Genomic DNA, 18,374 nt, shown 5'->3' on the forward strand with positions numbered 1-18,374 from the left:
TTATATGTCAGTCAGTCATTTTCTGTAACCGCTTGTCCTCGTCAGGGTCGCGGGGGGGCTGGAGCCAATCCCAGCTGTCATAGGGCGGAAGGCGGGGTCACCCCGGACAGGTCGCCAGACCATCGCAGGGCCGACACATAGAGACGAACAACCACACACACTCACAGTCACACCTAAGGGCAATTTAGAGTCACCAATTAACCTGAGCTGCAGGTCTTTGGACTGTGGGAGGAAGCCGGAGACCCGGAGAGAGCCCACGCAGACACGGGAGAACACGCAAACTCCACACAGAAGGGCCCCTGCCTGGTCAGTTTATATGTCTTATCACTTAATTTGTGTCATTTTTAAGGTCATTTTGTTTCTCTGTCAGTTAATTTTGCATTTTTTCAGTCATTGTGTGTGTCTTGGCGGGTATTTTTTTCTTTTTTAGGTCATTTTGTGTGTCTTTCAGTTCATTTTTGTGTCTTTGGTCATTTTATGTGTCTTTGCAATTAATTTGTATGTTTTTAATGTGTTTTTTTTTAGTAAATTTTGTGTCTTTTTGATTGTTTTGTGAGTCTTTGCAGTTAATTTGTGTCACTCTTCTGTCATTTTGTGTGTCTGCAGTTATTTTTGTTATTTTCTAATGTCTTTTTGTGTCTCTTTCAATGAATTTTGAGGCTTTTTTTGGACATTTTGTGTCTTTTTTCCAGTCATGTTATGTATCTGCAATAATTTGTGTCTCTTTCAGTTAATTTGTGTCTCTTTCAGTTAATTTGTGTCTATTTCAGAGTATTTTCTGACTTTCTCAGTTAACTGTGTCTTTTTGGTCATTTTGTCAATCTTTGCAGTAAGTTGCATCTTTCTTTAAGTTGATTTGTCTCAGTTCATTTTTGAATTTTTCTCAGTAAATGTGTGTATCTCTCAATTAATTTGTGTCTTTTCTAGTGATTTTGCATGTCTTTTTTCAGTAAATTTGTGTCTCTCTCAGTTAATTTCTGTCTTTTTTGGTTACTGTGTGTCCCTTTGCAGTTAATTTGTGCCTCTCTGCAGTTTTGCATTTGTTTGTGGTTCTCTTGATTCTCTTTGTGGTCATTTCAAATCTTTCCCTGGCCTTTACATGTAAATGTATAGAAGCCCACAAAGGACTTATTCAAATTATAATGTAAACCTGGAAATTCATTCAGTCATTCATTCATTCATTCAAATCATTATTTAAGACTCAGGAAATCAGTTTTGGGAGACACTCACCTTCAATGATGCAGAACATGAACAAAGACGACAATAAACGAGTCTAAAATAAGTCAGATCAAACGGATAACAAATATGCAAACCAGTTAAAATACATCAAATCTGTCAAAAGAACAAACAGTTATAATGTATAACAACTAGAAATAAAAAAAAGCAATAATAAACATGTTTTCATACAGTTAATAGCATTTACAGTCAATTAAAAACACGATCTGAAAAAAAGGCATTTAAACAGCCTCAATGATGACCGACAGTCCATGTTTAAGGTCTTTTGCAGATTATTATTATCATTATTATTATTATTTTGATAATTGATTTTGTTTTTGTGATTATTTCATTTATAATGTGCACTGTAAGAAAATTATATTTTTTTCTCGTTCATTTCTGCTTAATCCTTTAGAGCCTTGGCATGTTTTCTTCCAAAAACATGGAAAGGCAGCATGACATGGCCCAAAAATTAACAAAAAAAGAAAAAGTTACAAGAAATTTACCTGAAAATAAGCAACAAAAAAAAAAAAATTATCAGTTTTATTAATAATTAGTGTAATCATGTTTTTCACCCCTCACAGATAATGATTTACTGATAGGAATTCACTAGTTTCATTAAAAATCATTTTCAAAAAGTTTACGTTGTACACTCGTTTCACCAAATCTGTTTCACCACATTCCTTTGTTTTTCAATATTTTTGACTTAAGTACTATTACTGATCATTTCAGACAGGTCTCTGCTGTTAAGTGTCAAATTGACCCTTTAGATTTACATTTAAATTTACATTCACATCTTAAACCAACATTTGATTTTTTAACAATTCTTACAAGAAGCAGAGAAAATTTTGTGTGTGCATATGTTTGTGGTTTCATGTTCCAAAATTGATTTTTAAAAGTTTTCCTGTATTTTCCACTTTGAAACAGGAGTGTTAAAAATAATTTTAAACAGTGTAACCTCTTTTTGTGTTCTTTAGAAGACAAGAAGATCACCTGGAGGAATCACCTGAATCCAGCCCCCCCAGCTGTCATCAGCTGCAGCAGCAGTCCCCCAGCGAGGGTTTGGACCCAACAGCTCCTTTGTTATGAGAGAAGCTGCAGGCCGTCTGAAAGTCCTCACACCGACTCTGTTTTCATGCTAATGCACCGACACAAAGGCAAGTAATGCTTTAATAGGAGGGGAAATGGGTCATGTCAGACTCTGTGTGTGTGTGTGTGTGTGTGTGTGTGTGTGTGTGTGTGTTCCCATCTCATCAGCTGATTCTCAGTAAAAAAAAAAAAACCTCACCTGCTGCAGCTTTCTATTTCTGTTTCTCAGCTTTGCACAAAACACACACACACGCTTTTTATTTCAGAAGATACAAATTATTTTAAAGTTTGCAGAAACAAACTTGGGTCTGGATGGTCATGGGTTCGATTCCCAGACTGACAAAATGATCCCAGAAGTATTCTAAAATCCTAGAAACTTCCTGAAATCCAAGAAATTTACTAAAAATCCTGATAATGTCCTAAAATCCTAGAAATGTCCTAAAATCAAAGAAATTCACTAAAACCCTGAAAATTTCCAAAAATCTGATAAATGTCCTAAAATCCTGATAATGTCCTAGTTGGACCTGGTCTGGGGTAAAGTATGTAGTTATGATGGTTAAGGTTAGGGACTGTTATTGAGCCTTCCTGAGTTACTTGGGGACAATGCATGAACCCTCCCTCTGCCATGAAGTATTTGTTAAATTTCAAAACTTAAAGTTAAAAGTTGAAAAAAAACCTCTTTTTTTCATTCTTGTCGGGCTGCTGATTAGTTTGTGCAAATGCTTTGTTTTTGGACAGATTTTAAATTAAACATAACATAACATGATTTTGATGAAATATCATCATTTCAGATCAGATCAGATCAGATTTGGTTATAGGGTTTTTTGTGTGTTCGTCTCACAGGAAGTCCAAGAAGTAAATTTTAAATCATTTTAAAGTAAAAAACAGCAAACATGTTTTCTTTAAAAATGGCCCAAAAACCTTCCTTTAAAGAAATCCTGAAAAAAATAATAAAACACCAAGCTGCAGCATGTTTCCTGTTTGTGGTGCTCACACATGCAGCGTTGTTGCAACGTCGCTGCCGGCTGCTGTGAGTTCTGTAATTCCACATTTATTAGCACAAATTCCAGTCATCTATGAAGTCATGCACCTCCTGCATTGCTGACAACACGCACCTGTAAATGTTTCAAAACAAAATGTGATGTATCAGCAACTGATGGGAATCTGCCCGCAGAGACGTTGTTCTAGGGCTTTTATTTTGAAAGGGAAGCAGGAAAGTTGGAGTAAAACAGACGTCTTTGTATTTCCTCATCTCTCTGACAGAGAGAGACTTTTAAACTGCAGTAAAAGGTGGCACAGAGTCAATATAATCATCAACACACAGTTTTTACCGTCTGTTCATGCTGTCAAACGTGGAAGGACGAATAAAAAAAATGGCGAGCCACCATTTCCGTAGATGTGCCACAGCTGACAGGCAGGCTGCATTCGAAGGCCAATTACGTCACAGCGCTGCGCGAAGGCTGTCCCATTTGATCACAATTCGAAGGCTCCTCCTTTCGCAGCCCACAAATGCGGCCTCCTTTTCCCTCTGTTTGGAGGACACATCGCTACTATCCTTCGCTGCCTTCCATTTCCCAAGATTCCTTGCGCGCCCGCGATCTTCAAAAATAATGGCGGCACAGAGCGGAGATCGGAGCGTTGATTTAACTTAATGTGGGTTTTTACTCATTTGAAAATCAAACGCCAGATATGTTAAACTTAGAGGGACATTAAAGTCTCATAATTTCATTCATAATACGTGACGTTAGTAATGCTAACACGTAGCCACCTAGCAGCCCCGCTGTGCGGCCCGCAGCAGAGGAGAGCTCCGCCCACAGCAGAGGAGAGCTCCGCCCGCAGCAGAGGAGAGCTCCGCCCACAGCAGCAGAGAGCTCCGCCCGCTGACAGAGGAGAGCTCCGCCCACAGCAGAGGAGAGCTCCAACCGCAGCAGAGGAGAGCTCCAACCGCAGCAGAGGAGAGCTCCGCCCGCTGACGGAGGCTCTACTGCGCGAAAAAATAGCTTCCGACGTGGACAGAGGCACTTGTCCTCCTTCTCCAGCAAAATTTAAATAAAAAGTAAATTTTAAAAATAAAACAATTTCTTTGCTTTAGTGACCCCCCTCTCTCTCTCTCTTCCTCCCTCCCCCCCTCTCCCCCTCTCTCTTTCTGGCGAGCCTCGACAGCAGGAATAAATTGTTGTAGGGGTAAGGGCGGGAACATCTGGTGACGCAACCAGGAAATCCTCCGAAGGCTAGACTGTCCCAATTAACAACGGTTGATGCAGCCTTCGGAGGTGCCTCCGAAGGAGTCGCCTCCGAAGGCCGCGTAGGCTGCAGCCTCCGAAGGATGCAGACCCTGAATTGGGACACAGCTATTGTTTACTGAGGCAAAACACAGAGAACACCACAAACAGGACAACGAAAAATGGCCTTAGCAAACCCAAGACCTGTGGATGGCCAATTGGAAGCCTATATTAACAGGTGGGAGGTTGATGTTATTAAAAGACTACAACTCACGAAGGTGAAGCTGATACATTGCAGCAACAGAGATAGACCCCATCTGAAAAGCAATGCTGTGACCCTGGCTGCAGTCCTCAATCGGCTCCAAGGTAAAGACACCATACCGTCCTTTGGCAGGGATTATGCAGACAAAGTCTCAACTCTGAAAGTACAGCTGTGTGAGGCTCAAGACAAACTGAAAGAGCGTGACAGGACCATCGCTCTTACACAAAAGATGAACAGGGACTGTAAAGTGCAGCTTGAGGAGTTTCGTCGTAAGCAGGAGCAGATTAAACAGGAAAACAAGGACTGCCGTCGTCAGCTGGAGAAGCTTGAGAAGTATCGTCTTAAGCAGCCGCAGATGACACAGGAAAACGAGGACCTCCGTCGTCAGTTGGAGCAGCTTGAGGAGTATTGTCTTAAGGCTGCGCAAATGACACAGGAAAATGAGGACCTCTGTCGTCAGTTGGAGCAGGTTGAGGAGTATCGTCTTAGGGATGCGCAAATGACACAGGAAAACGAGGACCTCCGTCATCGGTTAGAGGAGGCTCAGCTTAACTTCTCTTCTAGATTGGATATTGCAACTACGATCAATATGGATCTCAGTACCAGGTTGGAGGAGGGACATAAATGGCTGAAACAGACTCATAGTCAGGTGAGCACAAAGGCTCTTGATGGTGTGAAGTTTGTTCCTTCCACCACAGAGTCCGATGCACCTACTGCAGTGAGTGCAGCAAGTGTGGAGATCCTGGGTGATATCAAGTTTGTACCCCTCACCACAGACTCTGAAGGAACTGCTGCAGTGAGTGCAGCTAGTGTGGAGAGTCTTGGTGGGGTTTCAGCTCATTCAAATACGCAAAAAGACCTCTTTATTCAAAAAGGGCCTTTCAACACGAAAGAGGACAAAGTGCTTTGCCTCAAGGTTAGCCAGCTTCAGAAAATCATGGAAGACAAAGTCAAGCAGATGAATAGCCAGAGAGCAAGGATTGCCCAGCTCGAGTCTGTCGTGAGGTTGACTGAGCAGGAAATGAAGATCCAACGTGAAGAAGCAGCTAAAGTCCTGGAAAGTAAGGATAACGAATGGACGGAGATTTGCCAGGATCTCCTGAACAGGAACCAGAGAGAGAGCAACAGAAGACCCAGGAAGAGGAACTGGTTTGTCAGGATGTGGAACTGGTTGCGTGGACGTTTAGACAAGTAGGATGACTGTCGTTCACCCAGCGGTCCGTGGAGGGGAGGACATCCATTTAATTGCCACCCCTGAGGTTTCTTTCAATTTCCTTAACACCTTGGCTGCAGTGACAGCAGCGAGTATTAAAAGCTGGGGTGGGGAAGAGGCTCGTAAACAGCCAAAACAGACTCTAAGTCAGATTAGCACAAAGGCTTCTGATGCTATTGAGCTTGTACCATCCACCTCAGAGCCTGAAGCACTTGCTGCAGTGAGTACAGTGAGTGTGAAGAGCCTGGGTAATATCGAGTTTGTACCCTCCAACAGAGAGTCCAATGCACCTGCTGCAGTGAATGCAGTGAGTGTTGAGAGGCTGGGTGGGGAAGAAACTCGAAAGCACCTATAACAGACTCTTAGCCAGGTAAGTACTGAGGCTCCTGTGGTGGGCTCCTCACCTGGTGGTGAGTTGGCTCCGATTGTGGGGGAGGATGACGGTCAGACCTGGCAGACCCAAACACATTGTGAGGGTCTGCTGGGAATGTCTGGCAGAGTTTCCTGTCAGAGGGAGCTCCAATTCCCACCTCTGGGAGAACTTGGACCATGTCCTGGGGGAGGCGGGGGACATTGTGTCTGAGTGGGCCATGTTCCGTGCCTCCATTGCTGAGGTGGCTGACTAGTGCTGTGGCCATAAGGTGGGAGGTGCCTGTCGGGGCGGCAACACTGGAACCCATTGGTGGACACTGGCGGTAAGGGATGCCGTCAAGCTGAAGCTGAAGAAGGGGTCCTGTCGGGCCTTCTTGGCCTGTGGGACTCCAAAGGCAGCAGACAGGTACCGGTAGGCCATGCGGAGTGCAGCTATGGCGGTCATCGAGGTGAAAATCTGGGTGTGGGAGGAGTTCGGTGAGGCCATGGAGAATGACTTCCAGACGGCTTCGAAGAGGTTCTGGACCACCATCTGGGGTCTCAGGAGGGGGAAGCAGTGCTCTGTCAACACTGTCTATGGTGGGGACGGGGCGCTGCTGACCTCGACTCGGGACGTTGTGGATCGGTGGAAGGAATACTTTGAAGACCTCCTCAATCCCAACGACACGCCTTCCGGTGAGGAAGCAGGGCGTGGGGACTCAGGGGTGGGCTCTTCCATCTCTGGGGCTGAGGTTGCCGAGGTGGTCAAAAAGCTCCTCGGTGGCAGGGCCCCGGGGGTGGATGAGGTCCGCATGGAGTTCCTTAGGGCCCTTGATGTTGTGGGGCTGTCATGGTTGAAACGACTCTGCAACATTGCGTGGACATTGGGGACAGTGCCTCTGGACTGGTAGACTGGGGTGGTGGTCCTTCTTTTTAAGAAGGGGGACCAGAGGGTGTGTTCCAACTACAGGGGGATCACACTTCTCAGCCTCTCTGGTAAGGTCTATTCAGGGGTACTAGAGAGGAGGGTCCGCCGGACAGTCGAACCCCGGATTTAGGAGGAGCAATGCGGTTTTCGCCCCGGTTATGGAACTGTGGACCAGCTCTGGACCCTTGGCAGGGTCTTTGAGGGTGCATGGGAGATTGCCCAACCAGTCTACATGTGCTTTGTGGACCTGGAGAAGGCATTCGACCATGTCCCTCAGGGAGTCCTGTGGGGGGTTCTCCGGGAATATGGGGTTTCAGACCCCCTGATATGGGCCGTCCGTTCCCTGTATGGCAGGTGCCAGAGCTTGGTCCGTATTGCCGTCAGTAAGTTGGACTTATTTCCGGTGAGGGTTGGACTCCGCCAGGGCTGCCCTTTGTCATCGATTCTGTTCATAACTTTTATGGACAGAATTTCTAGGCACAGCCAGCGTGTTGAGGGGATCCAGTTTGGTGATCTCAGGATTGGGTCCCTGCTTTTTGCAGATAATGTGGTCCTGTTGACTTCATCAGGCCGGGACCCCCAGCTCTCACTGGATCGGTTCACAGCCAAGTGTGACGTGGCCAGCATGAGAATCAACACCTCCAAATCCAATGCCATGGTTCTCAGCCGGAAAAGGGTGGAGTGCCCCCCTCCAGATCGGGGATGAGATCCTGCCCCAAGTGGAGGAGTGTAAGTACTTCTGGGTCTTGTTTACGAGTGAGGGAAAGATGGAGCGAGAGACTGACAGGTGGATCAGTGCAGCGTCTGCAGTAATGCGGACTCTGCACCGATCTGTCGTGATGAAGAGGGAGCTGAGCCGAAAGGCAAAGCTCTGGATTTACCAGTTGATCTTCGTTCCTACCCTCACCTATGGTCATGAGCTTTGGATAGTAATCGAAAGAACAAGATCGCGGGTACAAGAGGCCGAAATGAGCTTCCTCCGTAGGGTGGCTGGGCTTCCCTTCCCTTTCCCGAGAAGCTTGGTCACCCGGGAGGGGCTCGGAGTAGAGCTGCTGCTCCTCTGCGTTGAGAAGAGACAGATGAGGTGGCTTGGGTATCTAATTAAGATGCCTCCCAGACACCTACCTGGTGAGGAGTTCAGGACATGTCCCACTGGTAGGAGGCCCCGGGAAAGACCCAGGACACGCTGGATAGACCTGCTGACCTGGGAACAACTCTGGGTCCCCCAGGAAGAGCTGGACGAAGTGGCCGGGGAGAGGGAAGTCTGTGCTTCCCTGCTTAGGCTGCTGCCCCTGCGACCCGACTCTGGATAAGCGGAAGAAAATGGATGGATGGATGGATGGATGGATGGATGGATCTGGATGGATGTAGGTCATAGCCTGCGATTCGGTGGATGATATCATGGCACAACCTGCACACATCAAACCATCAAGGTTGCAAAAATCTCACAGTCTGCAGGAGGCTTTAGTCTGTTTGTGTGTGTGTGTGTGTGTGTGTGTGTGTGTGTGGTATGTGCTTTTGTGTGCGCATGTTGTGGTCAACTTCTTAGGGCTAACAACATTCTGTGCATGTGTGTATGTATATATGTGTGTATTTGGTTTGCTGAGATTATTTTTATTTAAAAATAAAAAAAAAAGATTTCTTTTTTTAAAATGAGTAAACCAAAATCAGGAAAAAAAAGTTTCCCTACTAACTTTTAGAAATAGGAAGACAATAAAAAATGAGTCTTTATCTGATTTGCATTGATGTGCTCATTAACAAAAATCAGAAATTAAAGTATGTGATTGGAAATGTTAAGTCTCAATTTTGCTTTGTTTTTCTTTTTGTTTGTGACCTGAAAGTTGTTGTAGATAGTGTACAGCTCACAGATTTTAGAAACGTAGATATCTCATTGGCTGTTGCTCTGAGTTTGTTGCCAGGAAGTGTGCCAGGCGTTGATGCAAATTTGTGGCCAAAAGTGGAATTACATGGTTCGAGTCTCACGTGACGCACACTGGCCCAGAAAGACTTTTCCCCATTGGCATACATCAGGAAAGACATGTCTGAGTAATTTTTTGTGAGCGTCAAAACCCCGTGGAATGTCTTCTATCACTTTCTAGATTTAAACCATCAATAACAGTTAAGTCTAAGGAGACTGCCATTCAAGCTAGCGAGGGGCTTATCTGGAAGTTGGTCGCGCTGACAGCGGAAGCTACCTGTTTGGGCACACTTGGCTGTGCTCGGCTCTCGTTTATCTCTACCACACATGCTCTATGGGCCAGTAGATCCAGGTATTTGACACAATTCTGCACCTAAAAAAGAGCTTTTTCTGCTTCATACAATAATGAGCAGCTCTCAAAGGAATTAATGAGGCCCCGCCCCTATGGCTGTATCCAGACTTCTATAATACATCCATGGCCATGATGCATCTGCGTGGGCGCCATATTGGGGAAGTAAAGATCTTCAGTAAACAAGTATACGTGCTACCTGAAAATAGTTGATTGATACACATGTATTTTTGTTGAGACTAGGTGGGTTTTTATTACAGATTTGTGCAAAACTTAAGCAATATTTGTGAAATTTCGATAGAACAAAATTGCAAGATGACATGCATTTCCATTAAGTGATGTTCTGCGACTTCTTTCGCCATGTTATGTGACCATGGCGATGGATGTCCAAAACATTGGCAGGTTTATTTCTATTGCAGCTACTGAATAAAGCCGATCCAATATCTCCTTAATTTCTTTGTTTCGTGTCAGAGTGACGAAGATGTCGGTCTCTTCCTCTGTATACACATACTGAGCCATGTTTTTTAGGCTGTTGTGGGACTTTGTTGTACTTTTTCTTCTTCTTTTAGCATTATTAGTGGTTTGCATCCATAAAGTTGCATTACTGCCACCTGGTGTTACACATCATATGCACTATAAAAGTGAAAAAAGTGTTTCCATTGCAGTTTTGCAAAATAGGGCTTTCTCGAATCACCTGAAATACCACCTCATGTAAGTGCAAAAACTTGGTTGCGATAACCGGGAGTTGTGTTTTTTCTATTTAAATTGATATGTTTCCATTTGGCCTATTTTGTATTTGCAGTTTCAACTTGTGCAATTTGAGGGTTAATAGAAACCTGCCTGCTGATGGAAAGTTTGTCTCAAACTCTGTGTGTGTGAAATGTAAATCCACACATGAAAAACTGAGATCCACCAATGCTAATATTCATATAAATATACATTTCAAATATACAAAGGCTTTTTATGTATTTTAAAATCATTTGAATGTATTCACATGCACACACACACACACACACACACACACACATATATTTTTTATTTTACTGGTATTTAACCAGGTAAGCCGCAGTAAGTCTCGTCTCTCTCTCTCATTATTATTATTATTATTATTATTATTATTACTACTAAGAAATCTTTACTTTTACTCAAGTATGACTTGCAGGTTCTTCATTCACTGCTGAATTCTTGTAGCACTAGTCTTTGTCGTAGAGGTAGTATTTGTTTCGGCAGCTGAGTGAATTGTAGCGGTGGTGTTTGCTGACAGACCTGTCGAGCGGTTTTACAAGGACTCTGCAGAGTCAGTGCCTTGCACAACAGCACGGTGGCAGCAGCTGGTTGTGCACACAGCCGAGTGTTTTCCAGGAGAAGAGTCCTGAGCAGGTCAGAGGAGGAGGAGGAGCTCTGCTGAAGGAGCAGTAGTAGTATTAGAGGAGGAGCAGCAGGGTTTGTGAGCCCCTCGCTGTCTCAGCTTGTTCTTTCAAACAGAATTCCAGCAGTAAATGTGGAGCCTCGGGCTACAGGCTCGTAAAGCGGCGCCTTAAAAAACACTGAGTGTGTGTGTGTGTGTGTGTGTGTGTCTGAGTCTGAGACTTGGGTGCAGCACATACATTACATATGTTACATGTATAACCATTATAGTCGTGGCTGCTCGTCTTAACGCTGCTAACACTCACACAGTTTATCTGTTGTTCTTGCTGACAGTTCAGGTCTCCTGCAGCTCGTCTGAATCCTCCAGCTGTAACTCAGAGAGGAAATCCTCCTGGAACCACAGTCCTGTTTGTTTACCTACATGTTTGAACTCCTGTTCCCGGATTACATTCAGCCGGCTGTGAGTACCACAGACCACTGCGCTCCTCCAGTCTGACTCATAATGACGTGTAAATATTATATATTACACCTCGATTGTCAACTTGAAAAATGGTCTACACTAGAGATACTAAACTTACGGTCCTCGGGCCAAATCTGGCTCCCAATGGGTGCTGGGTGCCCGAATAGTCCTTAAATCCTACAAACATGTAGGGGCTGCTGCGACTGGCCCCTGGCTCCAAGTGGCTCCCAGGCAAAACAAGTTGAGTATCCCTAATTTACAGGATGTCCTGAAAAGAGAAATCAGCTGTATTAGCTCTCCTTAACTCTTTGTCTTACGAGCGTGAAGACACATTTTGTCCCAACATGAACTTGTTGAAGGAGTCCATGCCTTTTTAGCCGTGTTTTAATGGCTAAGTCAAATCAGTTTTCACAAATGTTAAAGGTTTAAATTCTTGTGAAATGGTTCAAAATGCAGCACAGGAAAACTGTTGCTCCAGGTTTTAAAGGGTTAATGGTCAGTACTTTATTCTGAATAGAAATGTGCATATTTACTGTGCGAATGGATTTTTTTCGTTTTAAGATTGCTGGCATGACTGAGTCTTGACATAGAATAAGGGAAATTCAAAAGTTAAGTGATTTGAGAAAACGCCCGGATTCAAAGGAGTGACCTCTGAAGAACGACTGTGAAAGCAGCACGATGTATTTGGCCTAAAGGGAACGTCACACAGAGACACCTCGAGGTGCTAATCAGCAATGTCTCTGTCCTCCGCCCTCCATCCTGTCTCCTCCATGTAATGTCATACATCAGCCATAATGTCCTTGTCGGGCTAATCGATAAAGAGAGAGAGAGAGAGGTGATGTGAATCAACAGTGAAATCAAGCCGTGGGCGAGCGAGAGGGACGGCAGAGTCATGTGACCCTGTGAAGGAAGAGACAGACAGAGGAAGAGTCTCATTGGCTGCTTGTTATTAAAGAGGACAACAAGTTGAAGAAGACAACCTTTGTCTCTGTCATAGGGACACGTTTAAAAGTGCGTTTACGGCTCATGTGATGGTGCCGCCGCGTTCATGAATGAGCCCCCACCACGCCGTGATCTGATCGCATTCAGACGCAAAAACGTCACTGAGGTCCAACACTGATGTCCAACACTGATGTCCAACACTGATGTCCAACACTGATGTCAGAGTCGGTCAGTCAGTTTTACTCGTTCTGTAAAACAGGAAAACTAAACCTGCTTTGATCGGGGGACGCCAGGGGCCAGTGGCAGCAGCCCCATACATGTTTCTAGAATTTTAGGACATATCTGGGATTTTAAGATGTTTCTATGATTTTAGGACGTTTGAAGGATTTTTTAGGGCATTTCTGCGATTTTAGGACGTTTGTAGGATTTTAGGGCGTTTCTATGATTTTAGGAAATTTCCAGGATTTTGGGCCATCTCTGGGATTTTTGGCCGATTCTGTAATTTTTAGGACATTTCTGCACTTGAGGATGTTTCTATCATTTTAGAAAATTTCTCAGATTTTAGATTGTTCTTAAGATTTTAGGACATGAGGGGTCTTAGCTCATTTCCCAGTCAATCACTTTTTTGTGTGTATTAAAAATCCAAGTTGCACATCACTTGGGACAGTGTCCACATCACATAAGGAGATGAGACTGTTGGCGGATTTCCATTATAGATTTGTTCAAAAATTTGCTCGCTGTTTCTAAATTTTCCTGACTGCCTCTGACTTATGACAAAGAAAACTTTGGACCAGTGAAGGTTATTTTTTAGTATTTGTTTTTACTTTGTGCCAATATTAGCTCTGAAAAATTCATCATATTCTAACACAAAAGTGGACAAAATGTTCTGGTTAAAATTTGTTTATTTCTGTTTAATAACATTTGTAATTTAATATGGAGTACATGTTTGACCAATTTTAACAACATTATCAAGCCTTGTTCATTAGGAAGTGCTTGTTGTAGGACATTTGGACTTTATTATAAATATTTTATGGAAATAAACAGTTTTATACTTTATTACACACTATGACTGTTAAAAGGAAGCCTATTGTCCCCATATGAGGTCGTGATTTTTGTGTCGCTGCAGCACGTTCAAACATGTCGGAGTAACACGACTCCTCAGACTCTTCGAGCACTTCATCAGCTGCTTCTTTTTCTCTCCTTTGTCTGTTTTCTCTCACTGGTTTCCCTTCAGTGAGCTCTCAGCTGTGATGAGAGGAGCTGGACATCAGTCAATGGGACAGAACGGGACAACTTAAAGTGTCTCTTCTCTCGTCTGAGCGCCGTCTAGTCATGCAGACCAAACGTCTTCCCTCCGGGCTGAGCTGCAGCAGCCTGGATTAACTCTGAACCTGGATTAGTGTCGGCGCTCAGGCTCCAAATATTTAAACTCCAGTTTAAACACTCCTCATTCATGAACTCAACACTGAGCTGAAGTGCTTTAATATTCAAACGCACCTGCGTTTCTGAGGTCGAGCAAAATGAGGTTTATGATGATTCTGACTCCTCTGTTTCTGACTTTCAGGTGTTTTCATTGACCTCGCTGCAGTCACTGTCGTCTAATGGATCATCTCTTCAGTGAGTAATAGTTATTTTCAGATCAAGTAATTGAGCATTTATTGATTTAAAGCAAAATTTACGTAACCAAAAAAAACACCAAAGCATAACAACATGAAAAATCAGTAAAATACGTAAATATGCGATGTTTGATTTAATGTTGAAATAAAATGTGATTGTAGCATTTTAATCTCAGTTCAACAACATCTTTATTATGGTCTTCCTTGTTGCAACTCCCCCGAAAAGTGCCTGAATGCTCAAACACCAAAACATCCGACGTTAACATCTCTGTCTCACCATTACACATTACAGCACAAGTTTGTTTTCGTTTTTTTTTATTTCCTCAGCTTTTTATTTCAGAAGAGTGTGAAATAATCAGGAACACCAGCCGGCAATCATGCAGATATAACAGTACACTGAGTACCATCGTATCCTCCCATTCCTACCCTCCACCCCAATACTCCCAACTAAACTCACAATCACATTAAAAATAAAAAAACAACACACAAACAAAAACAAGAAAGTAAAAAAATTTAAATGTCATGTAAATTAATAAATATTATGTATATGTATTGTTATATATATATATATACAGTACATATATATACACACACACATATATATTTAGTCTAAGTATAATTTAAAGACTGGAGAAGATTCATTTTTTCAAAGAAAATGTATGCTTTCCTTGCAAAAGGTTGTAGTGATTAGTACTGTGCTTTTTCTATTTATTTTAAAATCAGGCACATCAGTAAACAAGTAGAGACAGGAGTTTAAATCAAATTCCTGATCCAAAGTGACATCTGTGTAAAAAGGGACAGTCTGCTGGACGACGCTAGTGTGACATTTCGGCGGCGTGTTGTGCACGCGGCCCACTGCAGGATATTTTAAAAGCAGCTAACCACAGTTAGCAGCTAATTAAAAAAAGAAGAACAGTGGCCATAAATAGCAAGGACCAGCTCCTGACCCTCTGAACAGAGGACGAGATGTTATTCGACTGAATGGATTAAACCTGACAGTGAAATCAATCATTTTGAGATTGTGGTTGTTAAAAACTGTGTCCACTGATTTACAGACATCTCTTTAACCATGTAAGTCAGTAGGAAAAGTCGTTTTTGGGCATCATGTGATGGTGTCATTACAGTGTTTGGCCAACATAAAAACTGACTTTGAATCCTGCCGCACCCCCTGGGGTCCGTGCCACACCTCTTTTGTTTCCTGGATGCTGGCATGCTGTCTAAAATCACACACTGCAGCGACATGATGTCACCATTGTTTGGTGCTGTGTTAAAATGCAAAGGAGGCATAAAAAGGGGACTTTGTAGGGACTCTGTAGCGCCATCTTTGTGTAAAAAGGACTAATGACAGATTGTGTGATTCTGTCGATATGTCCTTCTGTTTGTCCTCCTGTCTGTCCTGTGTGAGGACAATTGGTTAAAGTCGGGGTCATGAGACTCAAACCTCTTTGAGCGTCATGCCTGGAAATCTGCATAAAGTCTTGCCAAACGCTATTTAAGTTTGCGCACTCTATCTACTAACATTAAAAGGCGGTGATACTCAACCTACAGCCCGCTGACCAAATCTGGCCCCTGATATGGTGCTGAGTGGCCCCCCCTCCGTTTTCTAACTCACAACAGAAATGAAGTGATTAACACTGTGAATAGTTTTTGTCCTTTTAGTCTCCATAAGGTGTCAGAGACATAAAACAGCATCATTATAGAGCTTGTTGATCAAAAAAAGAGCCAGAGGAGGATCCCCCACACCCCCGACAGAGGACACAGCTGAGACACTGATGTCCTAAAATCCTAGAAATGTCATAAAATCCTAGAAATTACCTTAAAATCATAAATATGTCCTAAAATCATAGAAATGTCCTAAAATCCTACAACCTTCCTGAATTCCTCAAAACATCCTAAAATCTAAGGAATGTCATAAAATCCTAGAAATGTTCTTAAGTCCTAGAAATGTCCTAAAGGCCTTTGAATGTCCTGAAATCCTAAAAAGTCATAAAATCCTTGAAAGGCCCTGAAATTCTAAAAATGTCAAAAAAATCCCAGAAATGTCCCAAAATCATAGAAACATCCTAAAATTATCGAAATGTCCTTAAGTCCTAGTGCTGTCCTAAAGGCCAAGAAATGTCCTAAAATCCTAGTAAATTCTAAAATCCTCGAATCGCCCTGAACTCCTAAAAACATGTTAGACTCCTAAAAACTGCTTTAAATTCTAAAAATGTCATCCAATCCTAGAATTGTCCTAAAATCCTAGGAATGTCCTAAAATCCTGGAAATGTCCTAAAATCCTGGAAATGTCCTGAAATCCTAAAAACATACATGGGGCTGCTGCGACTGGCCCCTGGCCTCCTGTCATTTTGCGAAAGTGTCCCTCAGTCAAAGCAGGTTGAGTGTCCCTGGTTTATAAACATCAGTGTTGACAGAAAGTATTTTGGCAGCTGATATTTAAATATTTTCTCCACCAATGAAAAGCCGGCTCTGGCACCGAAGTACCAAACGCCGCCCAGCATGGCCACATTAACCTGTTAAGGGGCACAAATTTAGTTTTTGGCCCCAATTATCTCTGAAATAACTGTGGTCTTAAAGCTATGTTTTGACACAGGGCCCCTCTGCAGGACGGGGCCACAAGATTAAGTAGTGATCCCGGACCTGTCTCCGCTGATATTGTACTTCAGGGGTGAAAATTCCTAAACAAAACTGCAGTTAATCAAATTATGTACAAGCAACTGACACACAGTGACTTGGGGCTTTAGGGGGGCCCTCTGGGTCTGGGGGCCCCGGGGCAGCTCACTGCTCCGCCCAGCTTACATCCAGACTCTCAGACCAGCTGATGGATCTGTGTCAGACTTTTTTTTTCTCTTTTTTTCCACGGAAAGAAGTGAGCAGCCTGTAACTCAGAACGTCTCACAGCTCCTAAGACTCTGTGAGGCTCCGGGACAAAGTTCTTGTTTCACAGGTGCATCTAAAAAACACAGAATATGTTGGAAAAGGTCATTATTCCTACTAATTTCATTTAAAAAGCTGAACTTTCATGTATTGTATATTCATTACATATAAATCAAAATATTTCAAGCCTTTTTTTGGTTTGTTTCTTTGTGTGAGCGGTCAGCTGTCGGTTAGCCCGCCAGGTAACCTGCAAATAAGTTCTTTAACAGGTAAAAACTTACGTGACAATGGGCCACAGGAAACAGATATGCAAGGGGCCCCACCACGTCTCCAACAACAGGACACGCAGCAGTCATTTTGTGTCTCTGTGACATTTTTTTGTGTCTTTTTGAGGACATTTAAGTCTCTGACATTATTTTGCGTCTCCTTGTAGTTTCATATATTTTTTAGGACATTTGGATCTCTTTGACATCATTTTGTGTCTTTGTGGTAACCTAATTGTGTGTCTTTTTAAGGACATTTTGGGCTTCTTTGACATAAAGTTGTGTCTTATTTAGGACATTTGAGTGTCTTCTTTGGGTCATTTTGTGTCGCTTTAGTTGTTTTGTGCCTTTTTTGAAGACATTTGGGTCTCTGACACAATTTCATCTTCTTTCAGCTGTTTTGTGTCTCTTTGTAGTCATTTTGTGTCTTTTTTGAGGACATTTTGTTATATGATATAAATACATCAGTAAATAATAAACACTTTAGGACATTTCTCAGATTTCAGAGCATCTTTGGGATTTTTATAAACGTTTCTGGAATTTTAGGATATTTCTCCGATTTAGGACATTTCTCAGATTCTTGGATTCTACTACATTTCTAGGATTTTAGGAAATGTCAAGGATTTTAACACATTTATAAGTTTCTTACAAGTTTTTAGGATTTTTAACATTTCTTGCATTTTAGGACATTTCTCTGGTTTTAGCACATATCTCGAATTCAGGACATTTCTGATTTCAGCGTGTTTCTGGGAGTTTAAGACATGTCTTGCTTTTTGGATAATTCTGAAATTTTAGGACAATTTTGAGATTTTAAGACTGTTCTTGGATTTTAGCATGTTCCTTTTATTCTAGGGCATTTCTTGTATTTTAGGACATTACTTGGATTTTAGACATTTATGGAATCTAAGAATGTTTCGAGGATTTTAAGGCACATACAGGATTTTTGGACATTTCCTGAATTTTAGGACATCTAAAGGATTTGAAGATATTTCTGGTGTTTTCTGTTTTCTGAGCTTATTTCTCAAATTTTAGGACATTAGGGTCTTATCTGTGTCCTCTGTTGGGGGTGTGGGGGATCCTCCTCTGGCTCTTTTTTTGATCAACAAGCTCTATGTTGATGCTGTTTCATGTCTCTGACACCTTATGGAGACTAAAAGGACAAAAACTGTTCACAGAGTCCATCACTTTATTTTTATTGTCAATAAATAGCTGGGAACCAGATTTGGCCCGCGAGCCGTACATTGGGTGTCACTGCTCTACAATAATGCGCCACACAGTCCGGATCCGAATCCGGAGCCGCA

Source organism: Plectropomus leopardus, chromosome 12 (genome assembly GCF_026936395.1).
Source record: "Plectropomus leopardus strain MGB_pleo_1.0 chromosome 12, ASM2693639v1, whole genome shotgun sequence".
NCBI lineage: Eukaryota > Metazoa > Chordata > Actinopteri > Perciformes > Serranidae > Plectropomus > Plectropomus leopardus.